Source organism: Thermobia domestica, chromosome 2, assembly GCF_964235325.1.
Source record: "Thermobia domestica chromosome 2, izTheDome1.hap1.1, whole genome shotgun sequence".
Lineage (NCBI taxonomy): Eukaryota > Metazoa > Arthropoda > Insecta > Zygentoma > Lepismatidae > Thermobia > Thermobia domestica.
The window spans coordinates 370,677,942-370,690,591 of record NC_137455.1 but is presented as its reverse complement, the minus strand read 5'-3'; the positions used below and the strand labels follow the sequence as shown (position 1 = coordinate 370,690,591).

At 35.1% G+C, this 12,650-nt stretch overlaps 1 protein-coding gene across 2 annotated transcripts in view; it reads right to left on the bottom strand.

The window, feature by feature from the left end:
* Positions 1–12,650, bottom strand: part of LOC145678840 (synaptic vesicle glycoprotein 2B-like) — a 138,284-nt gene that overhangs the window by 62,029 nt on the left and 63,605 nt on the right. The gene's annotated exons all lie outside the window — the stretch shown is intronic.

Below are 12,650 nucleotides of genomic sequence, written 5' to 3'. Positions count from 1 at the left end.
GTTTAATTTTTTGTAAGAAATGACTATTGTCAACATAAGAATTCATAATTTTATAGAGAAATAATTGTTGAAAAAACTCACGTCTGTTACTCAAACTGACATAGTTAAATTTATCTAGAAGGGTTTTATACGATATTTTGTTTCTTATAGCGGAAGCTCCCATTGTTTTAAAATAGAGATACCTTAGGAATTTCTTTTGAATACTTTCTATTTTATCCTGAAGAGATTTATAATATGGAGCCCAAACAACGCATGTATATTCTAGTTTGGTCCGAACCAAGCTATTATACACCATAGAAATAGCTACAACATCATTTAAATTTCTGGTGTTCCGTATAATGAAACCAAGCTGTCTATAGGCATAAAGAACCACTTCAGTGATATGGTTATCAAATGATAAATTGCGTGTAATTTTTACCCCTAAATCTTTACATGTGGTAATTTCTTCCATGTTTTCACCATTAAGAGTATATGAATAACAATTAATACGCTCTTTCGCTCTTGACATTATTATAAATGCACATTTTTTAATATTAAGGTTAAGTTTATTTTCTACACTCCATTTATATATTAAATCAAGATCTTCTTGCAGTTCTATTGTATCTGTAATACACCTTACTTCTTTATATAATTTTACATCGTCTGCATACATAAGGTATTTGGAATGTTTTATTGAGAACTGTAAGTCATTAATATACAATAGAAAAAATAATGGACCCAGATTTGATCCTTGAGGTACTCCCGAGGTAGCTACGTATTCTAATGATTTCGATTGTTTGTATTGAACAAAATATTTCCTTCTAGATAAGTATGATTTAATTAAATTTAAAAAAGGTTGAGTTAATCCATATGATGATAATTTATTTAAAAGTATGCTATGATTTATTTTGTCAAAGGCTTTACTAAAATCCAAGTAAATCGTGTGTGTACTAGTTTTATTTGAGAATGAACTGTGTATATCTTGAACGAAATTAATTAAATTTGTAGTTGTTGATCGACCAGGGTAAAATCCATGTTGATTGACATCTATAAAGCATTTTACATGATTAAAAATTCTGCTATATAGGATATGTTCCAAAACCTTCGCCGGAGCGCAAATTACAGCAACTGGCCTGTAATTTTCAATATTGCACGTATCACCCGACTTAAATATTGGACAAATTCGTGTTATTTTCCAGTCTTCAGGAAATACTTGAGTCCTTATTATAAGATTAAAGATTGCACATAGCGGTCGCATTAAGATATTTGAACATGCTTTTAGCAAATATGGAGGTATTCCATCTGGACCACATGAGCGTTTTGGTTTCAGTTTTCTTATAGCACTTTTATACTCAACATCAGTAATTAAGCCTAATGATAACGAGTTCGGTGACAAAGGTAGAATATTTTCGTGATTTGTATGTTGTACAGAGCTATCTGTGTATACAGATTGAAAATATCTAGCAAATCCTTCCGCTATATCACTTGTAGTTTCAGGAGGAACATCTTGAAACTTCATTGAACAGTTCATTTCATTACGATTTACTTTTTTATTATTTAAGAAGTTCCAAAAAGATTTTGGATCAGATTTTATATTATTTTCTATTTCTCGTAAATAATTTGAGTATGCTTTACTAATCATGGTTTTTACTTTTTTCCTTGTTTGCCTAAATAATTCCTTATATTCTTCCGCTATCGCAAAATGTTTCCGATAGTAATCTTTTAATTTTAGCATCTTAATGATTTCTTTAGTAAACCAACATGGATATCTTCTACTTGTTCTTTTTCGTATTTTCGGAACCGTACTAGAGAAAACCTCATTAATTTTATTATAAAATATGCTAATAGCTAGTTCTACACAATCTGCATTGTACAAGGCAGACCAATTCGTATCAAGCAACATTCTATACAATTGAAGAAAGTCTGCTCTTCGAAAATTGTTATAATAAATAGTTTCGTTCTGGACCCTACTAACATTACTTTTTGTACTTATTAATATTCTTAGAGCAGGATGTTGTTTGTCCTCAGGTACCATCGGCATTAATTCTCTAGTTACTACAGTATTTAAAATATTAGTTAAAACTAAATCAAGCGTTTTGTTATTGCTATTCTTAATGTCATTCAAGGTGAATAGATTGTATAGGTTCATAAAATTTAACAAATTTTTGTAGGCGCTACCTCCGGTTTGTAAGTCATATTTGGAATCACTAATTAAAGGTAAATTAAAATCACCAATAACTAGTATATTATGATATTGAAAATCCAGATGTGACTCAAACATGTTATAAAAAGACATATACTTATCAATAGAAGAAGAAGGTGTAAAGTATACAGTCACAATATAAAATGATACACTATGTACAACTACTTTTACAACTAAAGATTCTGTTTCGCTTTTTAAGTCAATCAGTTTGGAATCGTACTTATCCCTTATTGCAATGAACACCCCACCACCACGTTTATTTCCATTTCTATCGCATCGATATACCTTGTAGTTATCATCAAATAATTCATTATTATAGACGTTACTATGCAACCAACTTTCGGTAATAACAATTACATCAAAATTATTACTTAATGTATTTAAATAAAATTCCTGACACTTTGTATTTAAACCCCTAACATTTTGATAGTAAATGGTTAAATTACCAATCCTTACAGTATCCATTAGGTTGTAACTAGGTTGTTAACATCCTCGAGTGTTCTTAAAGCATACACGAACGTATCTTCCTTTTTCTTTCTCAGTTTTATATTCCCTGAATAATCAACCCATAAGTAAGCATAGTTATTTTCGCGTTGCTTCTTTCTAGCTTGACCAAAGATACGTCTTCTGTATGACGTGAGAGAGTGATTAACATAAATCATCTGATTGTAGGTATAACCCAAATGTACTGTGTTTAAATTTCTTTTTACTTTCCTTTGTTTTATGAACATTTCTTTATCTGTACGCCTTACAAATTTTACAATAATACCACCACCAGTGCCAGAGGATGAATCAGGTAATCTGTGGCAAGCATCGATCATTTCATCTGTGACAGTCATATCTAATGCTCGCCCCACAGACTTTACAATATCTAATACATTTTCATTAATTTGTTTGTTAATACCATAAATTTCTAATGTATTTCGTCTGTTATATTGAACTACCTCATCAATTCGCAGTTCAATGTCCGTGATTTTTTTCTTTAATGTCACATTTTCCTGTTTTAATTGTTCTACCGTCGCTAAACAAGTTTGTATTGTTTCCGCCTGTTTCCTGATTAAATCGGCGTTTTCATCTAACTTTTTATGTGCCAGTTCTAACGAGTTTCCAAGTTCCCGTTCAGTTTCAATGTTCGATCTCTTTAGATCTGACACTTCCTGTTTTAGTTCTTGTAACAACTTAAACACATCAGAAAGAGTTGGCAATTCTGTCTCTGGTAAAGAAGCTGATTCTAAATGCAAGCTACGTCTTCTTGTCTTATCACACGACTTGCAGCGCCAGGGTTGTTTCACTGATTTCATGAATTCTAAATCCGTCTCTTCTAATTTAGCACATTTGAGATGACATAACTTCAAACAGTCCGAGCACTGTAACTTAGAAGCTGTTTCTTGTCTCACAATAGTCTTATTACATTCGATGCAGGAACTCATCGTGATTCGATGTATCGAAACCAACAGAACGCAATAGTCTGTGCCCAACTTGCAGATTAGTGTGGGTTGGCAATACTGTTTGTTTACATTACAGCCTAACACACAGCAAGGAAAATTGACGAATAAGGCATTTTATATATGATTTATCGCAGTTATACATATAGAACAATTATCTACAGTACTTACTGTGTTTAATACATTCACCAAAACCCACTTAGATGATTATATTTTCACATTACACGGTAACTTGTCGGGGGCACAAAAACAGCGTTCACTAGTCACACATCACTGTTGCCATGAAATGGCTATGAAATGGTTATGAAACTCAATACCAGGCACAGAATCATCAAGCGGGAATAGGCAAAATTAAAAACAATTCAGATAACTTTAGATCAGTACCAGTCCGGAATCTAAATATCCGTAATGTAGACGATACGGAACATAACCTAAATCGAGTAAATTTAAACAATCAGAACAATCAGAATAGGCAAAGGTATGATGGGAACACACCTAACCTAACTAATCGTGTCAATAATTATGTCAGACCATTTAACCAAAGTAGATTCAAAAACAGACGAAATACATGGCGAAATTCTAGAAATACTGTAAACTATATTGATAGACGTAACCGTAGTTCAAGAGATGGCACTTCGTATCAAAATCAAAATAATGACACAATTCCTGTACAGAATAATAATGCGGAACATAATCATGATTGTGCGGTACAATGTACTTTATTGGAATCATATACAAGTGCGAATCTAAACTGATTGCAGTTGATGTGGTAGGGGTTAAACCCATATCAGCTATTGATTCTTATGAATATTTATGTGTGAAAATAAATTTAATTTCTTCTTTCCGCTCACTCGAGCATAGATTATTATATCTACCATACGGGAAGATGTTAATGTTGTTACTGATTAAAAACAAAGATTATTTATATTATATTGATTTATGTTGAAACTTTATTGTCAAAGATTATATTCAGTAGAAGGTTCATTCTATTAAGCTAATTATCCGACGACTGTACTCATGTATCACCTTATATGATACTTGGATAAGATTCTTTTGTATCATGACGCCTTCTTGATATGATGTATACTCTAAAATACCATCTTACGTAATTGTTATATAATGCGCCCTGGAAAGAGCAAACATTTTTTTTTAACATGACCGTTTTTAATGATGAACGAAATCGTTGATCATTGTAATTTGTGTTTTAAAATGTAATTATCTCTTACGCTTTTGATTTCGCATCCTTCGTTGATTGTATTAGTAAGCGACGACATTTTTAATGATAAAAGATAAATAATAATGGAATAAAAGTTTTATTATAAATGTATTTATATGAAGGAAACTTAATGAAGTTATTTATGAAGGGCGATCAAAATGTAGAGAACACAATTATTATCATGTCATTATTATAAACGGACCAGTGGTTCTTAAATATAGAAGTCAAGCTCCCTTGTAACTTTTATATTTAGTCCCTTTATCGGGCGACATTTTATATAACGAGATACTTTGTATCGGCTCATAATTACATATATCTCGGGCAGAAAGTGCTTTTACACAAGCACTATACCTGTTATAATGTTAATTAAAAATAATAAAAGAAGAATGTTTTAATATATAAGAAATATACATTATTGTATAGTTGGTTGCTATGTCGTTGTTTATAGATACTCAGTGGACATGTTTGATTGCAAGTCAGTTAGTGTGAATATACATTAAAAAGGAATCAAAGAATAAATTATTTAATACTCATCATGGACTTGTAATTTCAGTAGAAAAGGTGAGCATACTAGTGAATATAACTTCAGAAAATATTTTAAGGTGAAAACGATTATTGCCACTGAAGATATAACTGAACCAGGGTTAACGGCTACCTTTGGTGAGTCGTTGTAAATAGAAGTAGAAATCGCTATAAAGAAATTAAAGAAACACAAATCTCCGGGTGTAAACGAAATTCCGGCTGAGTTAATTTTAGCTGGAGGCGAAAAATTGTGGAACAAGATACACAAACTCATTCTCCTTATCTACAACAAGGAAGAATTGCCACAAGAGTGGAAAGAATCAATCATTGTTTCAATCCACAAGAAAGGCGACAAAACTGACTGTAATAATTATCGAGGCATCTCTCTTCTGTCAACATCCTATAAAATCCTTTCGAACATTCTATTAGCAAGATTGACTCCATACGCAGATGAAATTATTGGAGATTATCAGTGTGGATTTAGAAGAAATCGATCAACTATCGACCAAATATTTGCCATTCGCCAAATACTCGAAAAGAAGTGGGAATACAGTAGCCCGGTACATCAACTATTTATTGATTTTAGAAAGGCGTACGACTAGGTTAGGAGAGAAACATTGTACAACGTTCTTACAGAATTTGGAATGCCGGAAAAGCTAATTAGATCAATTAAAGCATGTTTAAATAAATCCCAAAATAAAGTCCGGATAGGAAAATTTTTGGCCACGAGCTTTGACGTCGAGAATGGCCTGAAACAAGGAGATGCGTTGTCGCCATTATTATTCAACTTTGTCCTGGAATACGCTACAAGGAAAATCAAAGATAGCAACCAGGGCCTAGAGCTGAACGGTGTTCACCAGGTTATGCGTACGCTGATGATGTAAATTTAATAGATGATAGGAGAACAATAGAAAGAAATGCAGAGGTGTTATTAAACGCTTGCAGATACAAGGGTTTAGAAGTAAATGCAGAGAAAATTAAATACATGAAAGTGCGTCGGGACCGTAATACGGGAAATTATGAATGCGTTAAAATATTAAATAATACTTTTGATAGAGTGGATATTTTAAAATATCTAGGATCAATATTAACAGACAAAAATCTATTCACGAAGAAATTAAATGTCGACTAAAAACAGGAAATTCGTGTTATTATTCAGTTCAAAATCTCTTGTCGTCGCGAATTCTGTTGAGGAATGGTCACTTACTCTGAGGGAAGAACATAGACGTAAAGTATCTGAGAACAAAGTGCTCAGACGAATATTCGGACCCAAGAGGAATGGGAATGGGAAACTTCATAACGAGGAACTACGTAAATTATACTGCTTATCAAAGATAGTTAGGGTCATCAAGTCTGAGAGGCTTAGGTGGGCAGGACATATAGCCAGGATGGAAGAAAGTAGGAACGCTTTCAAAGTGTTAGCGGTAAGACAAATCGGAAAACGACTATTAGGAAGACCTAGGCGCAGATGGGAAGACAATATTAAGATGGCTCTCGTAAAAATAGGAATACAAAGTAGAAACTGGGTCCAGTTGGTTAAGGATAGAAGTCAGTGGAGAGCTTTTGTGAACGCAGCATTGAACCTCCGGGTTCCATAGGCTACAGAGGTAGTTAGCTTACGAAGCATGAGTAGATGCCTAGGCTGATACTACAAATAGATTAAATACGCATTTACTGAAAAGATGGGTTCTACTGACATTGGATAGTCTATACTCTTTCTGTGCTAGGGCCTAGGGGAGAGGAGGAGATAAGATTTCATATCAGGTTACGTCACACACAGTTGCACGCCTTCATTTTCATTAAAAATGGAAAAGCCAAGAGAAACAAACTTCATTTCACTTTCCTTTGTGGCAGTCGGACACAATTCATCACACTTATCTGCAAAAAGCACTTTTCAAATCGGATTATTGGGAGAGTCTCTAGTTCCTATGTTGGGGGGGACATGTCTCCCCGTTTCCCCGGAATTTGTGCCCGTGCCTACAGCTGAGACAACTTTCCAGCATGAGGAGAGAGGCATATCCTCCTCTGGCATTTATTACAATTTGTGCCCAAGTAGCGGAAGTGGAATTAATACATATTGATGAGACTATTAATGCACTACAGCACGAAGTTCAGTTTGAAATACTACAGAATACGATTCTTTTTTAAAAAATGGAAAAGCCAAGAGAAATCAATTTCATCTTACATTCCTTTGTGAAAGTCGGACACAAATCATTACACTTTCCCAAAAAGAACTTTTTGTCAGATTATTGGGGGGACAGTCCCCCTCAGTTCAAAGATTGGAGGGGACATGTCCTCCTCGTCCCCCCTGGGATTTGCGCCAGTGGTAGGGCGTAATTGAAATTGAAAACAGAAAATTATACAACAGGAGATAATATTAAAACTCCGTTAGAAGAGAAAATGCAATTATATCAATTTATTAAGTTATTGTGATATTAATGATGTTCTGTGTTCATTTGTTTTGAGTTTAATGTCTCTTGTTTGGTTTAATGTCTCTCGTTTGATGTTTGTTTTGAGTCTCTTTCAACAGCGACTCTAATGAGACCTCTCTTGTCCCAAGGGCGAGAACATTTACCACTTGTTCCAGAGGATCAAAAACAGAGGTGCCTGGCAACCCTTCCTCTTACTCTAGATGTGTGTAAATTTTCACGATAATAAGATATGATAAGATCGGAATGCAAATACTTCGTGGCAAACAACTCGAAAATCGAGTCGTGGCAAACAACACCGTTGCAAACAACATGCCACCCAAATTGCTGTAAACGGCATTATGATTATTACATCTTTTGAAAATAATCTACGTAATTGATGTGATAATTATCTCAGCTCTTTTTCGAAACAAAGCCCTTTGCAAGAAGTCAAGTTTTGAATTCCTTGTAGCTTTTTTCTTCTGTTTGATAGAAATACATCATATGCTGACCATAGTATTCGATACTAATTTGCTTTCGATGTGCGATGCACCACCCGTCTCACTTGCGTCCTTACTGTTGTAGAGGCCTCCAAAATTGGGAAGTTTCTGGATTTTTGTGATACTATAGTATCCTTAGTTTGAAACACTGAACAATAAAAGTGGTATTGTTTGTTTTCGATTTGTATGTAGACTTAAAATTTGTAATAACTTAACGTAGTGCTATTTAAAAAAAATACAACTATGTGTTGAGTGTTGGCAACACTTTTCATCCGATGATATTAACCAATATCTGGCTAGGTGTCACCCTTCCTACAGTTTCTTCATGCAAGGTTTCTCTTCCCTCCCTCTTCTCGTTTTTCTGTTATCAAGGTTGGACATTATAAATGACGTACCCTCTCTCTCTCTCTCTCTCTCTCTCTCTCTCTCTATATATATATATATATATATATATATATATATATATATATATATATATATATATATATATATAATGTGCGAAATGGTGTCTAGTAGTAAACCGGAAGAAGACCCGCACGCTGAGAATTAGTCGACGATGTATGGAACCGCCCGGGTTAGCCACTTATGTCCTACCCGTACCTCCTAGTGGTGCAGACTGGTAACTTCCTGTCTACGGTGAAACTTAAAGGTTTCCGTAATGATAGGAAGGCGAACAGGGAGGGCTATCACCAACATGCCTGACCGGCACGGTGATTTTTGCCAAATACCTCCAACTTCTTTAAACAATCATCATAGGACACAGTAAGCCAAGACCCTTATTCTCTGGAAGCAGAAGTGTGTCTGGGCAAGGCAACGTTCAGAATCACATGCAGGCAGAGAGTGCTAAGAATCCCCGGAGTTACGGACTAGGTTACCATTTAAAACTGACAATGGCTACATACAATTCAAGATCCCTGGCTTCAGAAACAAGATTCCAGGAGCTGGAAGAAGAGCTACAGAAAATCAACTGGGAGATCGTCGGATTGAGCGAAGTAAGAAGAAAGGGAGAAGAATTAAGCGAATTGAAGAACGTACACTTATTCTAATACAGAGGATCAGAATGTGGCAAGATCGGCGGAGTGGGATTTCTTATCAACGAAAAATTGAAAAACAAGGTCCTTGAGGTAGATAGTATATCTAGTCGAGTAGCAAGGCTTGTAGTCAAACTCTCCCAGAGATATACACTACAAGTGATTCAAGTGTATGCGTCTACCACAAGCCATTCAGAAGAGGAAGTGTATATCCAGTGGTACTTGTAGAAACCGGAACTTGAATAAAATGGAAATCTGTCTATAATTGAAACTCCTCAGAGTCCTTATCGCTGTTATTCCTTAGAGTAAAATTCGTAGCCATTGCCTACCGTTTTATATTAGTTAAAATGCTAGTCATTCGCACAGGATGACGAAGATTGTGAAAATATTTAAATCCCCCAACTTCCCATACAATGCTCATTTCAACGTTTGATTACCCGGTTTATCTCGACTGAATCTATTCTTTGTTCATGTTATACTCACCGTGACTTTTTATTTTTAACTTCTCCTCACTAATATCAGTCATTTTCGATTATTTGCATATGTCATCCCTCTGTGGCTCTCTTGGGGATGATAGGTGTGGAATACGCGACAAAACGTACTAGCGACAAAACGTACCACCGACAAAACGTACCACTTACCCTGAGGGCTCCTTGTGAAGGGTTTTCTAAAAACACTTTAAATAATGACAAGCGACAAAACGTACCACTTGCCTGGACGGCTACTTGCGAGGAGTCTTCCAATCAACCATCAAATCAAATAATGTCAGGCGACAAAACGTACCACTTGATAGGACGGTATATAAGTATATATATATCGGCCAAAATAAGGTTAAAAGTTGAACAGATTGGTGCTGAGAAAAGTACCGATGCAAGACCAAGACTAAGGCTAAGACTAAGACCATGCCTGCAAGATTCTCGCAACACCAAGACCATACCTGCAAGATTCTTGCCAGACCAAGACCAGCAAGAATCTTGCATATGTAATATTTGAATATTTGCTGATTTCCATCACACTTTATCCAGACTTTGGACCAGAGACGGATAGGCATTATTAGAGGGGTGCGGGCGCTTTCTTCCATAAGGGCCACCAGCATCTCAATGTCACAAATCAATTGCACAGTTTTCTTTCTACAGTAAGTCAATAGTATTAACAATTGACAATTAAAACCTGATATTCTTTCATCAGTATATTATTCTGAATTGTTCAAAAATATTATATGAAGTTCAAGGAGAACCTATACTATATTACAAAATTAGCAGAGGTTTTAGTGTACTAGTTTTTGATGCTACTGTATCTATCACTTTTGCATTCGAAATACCTTTTAATAAATCTTTTTCAATAGACATCAACATAAATGTTTTCAAATGTTCCTGAGACATGGTACTCGTTAGCCTATTTTTAATGTATTTCAGTTAATTTGAATTTTCAAAAATTTCTTTCACATGTTACCTGAGTTACGGGCAAAGTCAATAAAAATTTGTATGCTGGAAACCTGGATAAGTATTACTGCACAAATTACAATTCTGCAAAATTAAAAAGGCAGCACATTAGACAATTTTGCAACACGTTTTGCATTCGCTTTCCTTGTAAACAAATGTATTTTCTCCTAATTCTGAGTCACTTGCACCATCAGCACATCCATTTTACCTCGGTTGTGCTCGTCATCAAGACTGCCTTTCAAGGATATCCACGTCCTTCAAAAACCCAAGAGAATACATTTATAGTATCCTCGGAAACCTCTTAACTGAAGTTTTTCAGAAAATATGTAAGTTTATCGAAAGGCACGTCTGGAAGTTCTGTTACTTGGTTGAAGTGGCTAGGGTCCAAATAATCCATAAAGTATATTGCTTCTTGAATCTTGAAGAAATACTCAAAACTACCATGTCCAATATTGTGTTGAATGCTTCGATGCAGTACCTGGTCATTGGATAGAAGCAGCTTTATCTTCATATTCACAGGAAAAATCTTTGTCCATCTCTGAAGGCGAATTGTCGATAGGTCAATAGAAAAAAAGAAATCACATTCTAAGTCTTCAAATTTATTATTGGCCCATTCTGCAAAGCTTAATGCTGCATTCTTAACGGATTCAAAATCATCTCTCTACTCTTTCAGTTGGAACAGAGTAGTCTGCACCATCCGATAGGACTACACTAGCAGCACGCTCTATTTGGAGATAGTTTGACAGAGAGGTCGTCACTTGAAATATCTTAAGGAACATTTCTGCTGTCCGAATTGTTTGAACTTGAGAAGATCTTTTATATATCCTTTCGCTTTACACCAAGCTTTTGGTTTGATATTTTCTGTAGAAGCAATTTTCTTAATTGTTATGGTCAACTCTATGTACAAAGCACTTTTTGGATTAGGAAAATGACCAAACTTTTTCTGAAAAACAGTGTGTTTTCTACCATCTTGTTTCCGCAATAACTGTAAGACGCCTTTGTTAACATTTGACCTTCCAAATGTACATTCACTGATAAGACTCATGTATAAATATCGCACAGTCATTCAGCAGAACAATGACAGAATCAATGCAATTTTTTGTCAGATCACATATGACATGATTGAGTATATAAGCGTAACACCACACGTGTAACTGAGTTTCTTAGTAGTTAAGCAGTTAGCGTATGCGCCTTTTCGTGGGAGACCTGGGTTCGATTTCCGGCGGGAGCTCATGTGCTTCGGATTTTCCGTAAATCAGTATGTCCTTTCTCATATAGCCTCGCTGCTAAAAGGGCCGTTAAACTCAAAATCAACTGAATCACACGTGTAACTGATCATAGGTGAATTTAAAAAATCCGAATATTGTCCTTGCATGTTACTTGAGCCATCGGTTGAATTTCAAATACACTTCTTAATATCAAGGTTCAACTTCTACAGAATTTCCAGCAGTAAACCGCAAAGACACTGGCCTGTGGTAGTTATGCATTTTACAATGATAACAATACTTTGTTTAACAACCATTTTAACAACATACCGTAAAACAACAGAGCACTGGCCTGAAACTACTATATCTTGAGTAGTGTCTAATAGAACAGAAAATATTGAAGCTTGAGAGACTTCTTTCGAAATATCTTCTCTGATAAGTATGCTGATAGCATTCAAAACATAATTCACCGTGTTTAGTAAAAGTTATGCGACCACTATCCTGCTTACTTCCTCGTATATGACTCTTCTCGGTGACCTTATCTAAATTACTTTTAAGCGGAAGATCAAATTTGCTTAAGAAAGGAATAATATCCAAAAAGTTTCCATGATCTATAGCTGTGTCTTTCAGTATATAGGCTGCTACATTTCCTCTGTAAATGATCCCCCTTTTACCAATGAGTTTCTGCACTTTGACAAC